Source organism: Pinus tabuliformis, chromosome 3_2 (assembly GCF_031772625.1).
Source record: "Pinus tabuliformis cultivar Carrire ecotype Pingquan chromosome 3_2, CPIR1, whole genome shotgun sequence".
NCBI classification, from domain to species: Eukaryota; Viridiplantae; Streptophyta; class Pinopsida; order Pinales; family Pinaceae; genus Pinus; species Pinus tabuliformis.
In genome coordinates this window covers 1,059,059,352-1,059,062,025 of record NC_142302.1, presented here as the reverse complement: position 1 = coordinate 1,059,062,025, position 2,674 = coordinate 1,059,059,352, and the positions used below count along the sequence as shown (strand labels likewise).

General features: G+C 37.7%; 1 pseudogene; it reads left to right on the top strand.

Annotated features, from left to right (window-relative positions):
* The first annotated feature begins 331 nt into the window (after positions 1 to 331).
* Positions 332 to 2,427, top strand: LOC149184249 (putative kinase-like protein TMKL1 pseudogene; annotated as a pseudogene).
* Positions 2,428 to 2,674: the final 247 nt, after the last annotated feature.

The following is a 2,674-nucleotide window of genomic DNA, read 5'->3' as shown; positions in this document are numbered from 1 at the left end:
GTGTTAGTTTATGATCGACGATTGAAATATTATGAGCCATCAGATGTGATTTTTATTTAGTTAGGTCTGTAAGCTTCCCTATCAGTCATGGTGAAGGAGAAGGTCACTCATTCATCTTTGTGTTGTACCCAAAGCATAGAACCAATCAATTGATAGGTGTGAGTTCTTGGAGAAAGGAAAGTTGATTTGACTGCTTTGTCTTCATGTTGTACCCAAATAATGATGCCAATCAACTGATACTTGTGAGTTCTTTTATAAATAAAAGTTATTTGGTTGCTCTATCAGATGCGAGCAACAAGAAAATCTAGAAAAACTAGGAAATTTTCTGGATATGAGAATAAAGAAGATCGAGGGCAAGGGTTTAAGGTACTTTATAGAATATGGCCTAGAAAAACTGAGTTTGAGTAAACGTAGTGTCCAAATGGATGAACCATGCCAACCTTTACCATCTCAATTGTACACATTACCACTTTATTTACATAAAAGCGTGTCTTTCGCAAATGATTCTTTAGGTATTTATTTCTTGCAATAAAATTTATTCAATATATAAGAATGAGGTCGCTCACCTGTCTTTGTGTTGTACCTAGATCATAGTGCCAATAAATTGATAGCTGCGAGTTCTTGGAGCAATAGAAGCTACTTGGATGCTCTATACATTGTGAGCAACCAGAAAAACTAGGCTCTTGAAAAACTGGAACATTTTACTGAATATGAGGAACTATAAAATCAAGCGCAAGGATTAAGGTACTCTATAGAATATGGACGATCACCGCTGAGTTTCAGTAAGCATAGTGCTTAAACGGATGAAAATTTCCAACCTTTACCATCTCAATTGCACACATTACCACTTGATTTGGATAAAAGTGTGTCTTCCATAGATGATTCTTTAGGCATGGAAAGAGATAGATTTAGCACAAGTGAAATCCATGCATCTTGATCTGTGTGTAGCTTGTGGATCTTGTTTTAGATTGTAATGATTTTATCAGTTATATACGAGAGCATGCTTTTCCTAATGTTACATACAATAATTGGCACATTTTAGACTTGAGAAGTAACAATATGCGAGGGCCCATGCCTTTCTTTCTTAGATGGTTTCAAGGCCTACAGGAGTTCTATCTGAGAAATAACTATGTCTGGTACAATACCTGAAGCTCTTGTCCAGTTGACTTTATGAATTTTGAATTCGGCTCTTACCAATCTTAGTGGACCCATTCCGTTGTTTTCACCATGTTTTGTCAGTTATTCATTTGCAAAAAAATAGGCAGCGTGGGCCTCCTCTTGCACATTCTACTAGAAATTAAGTTCATAGACATTCTGGCTTGAGCCCTTTGGTAGCTGCGAGAATTGTTATTGCATTGATGAAAACCATTTTTGTTTGTGTATCCTTGTTGATAGCAATTGGAAGTGCCCACAATATGAAAGTGATGGGAGGAGGAGGGGACCCCTCTTTGAATGAATTGAAAGATGAAAAATGGGGGAGGGAAGATTGGTGGTTTTTGAAGGTGGGGAGAATGTCATGATTGAATATGTGTTGAATGCAATAGGTCAAGTACTAGGTAAGGTCAACAATGGCACTGTCTACAAAGCCACACTTAGCTAAGGAGGAACTATTGCTCTCCTAACTCGCAAGGAATGAAAATAACTCCTGCCTATAATTAAGGATTTGGGTGGCCTTTGAAATCAAAATATAGTCCCTCTTAGAGAATTTTATGGAAGAATAAGAGAGAAGATTCTTGTATATGATTATGAGAAGAAAGGAAACTTGGTTGACTTCTTGATGGTAAGTTTTCATTTTGAAACCCAAGAATAAGAAATATTTTCTTTCTTGTCCTTGCTTTTGTAGATGCTCGAGGTGGGAGGCCCTCTTTGAACTAGGCTTGCAGGTTAAATATTGTTCCTGGAGTAGTAAGAGGACTTTCCCACCTTCACACCGAGCTTCAAAACACCCATCATTCATGGAAACCTAAAATACAAGAATGTTTTGGTGGATGAAAAATATGTGGCATATCTTACTGATTATAGTCTAGACCAGTTAATGACCCCACCATTTGCTGCTCAGATGATGAATGCAGCTACTTCGGAGGGCTACAAGACATTCTCCTATTAGAAATACTCATTGGGAAGAAACCAGGCAGGAATGAGAGCTCTGACGAATTTATGGATTTTTCTTCTATTGTGAAGTCTATTGTATTGAAGGAGAGCATGTTGGATCTATTTGATGTTAATCTCTTGGGGGGATTAAGAAGTGTTTTAGATGATGGATTACTTCGAGCATTGGAACTTGCCATGGGTTGGTATGCACCTTCTCCATCGGTGAGACCAGATATTAAGGCTATCATCCAACAAGTGGAGGAGATAAGGCTTAAGACTCATTATGCTTTATATACTCCCACTGATACTAGGAGTGAACCAATGATTTCATTTTAGCTTCATGTTCATTATTTGTACTCACCTTTAGGAAGTTTTCTCCCTCTCCATTTGCATTATTTACTCTTATTTTTCTATTTCTTTGATGTAATCTTTAATGTAGAATACATATTTCAAAACCAGTGGAGTAAACGCCTAAGGAGGCAACTGTTAGAGCCTAAATCTGCCTTAGGCTAAGGAAGGCAAAATTTAGGATAACCACAAACTACGTTCAGTCTGCTAGCTAGCCCTACCAGAACAGGAGAGG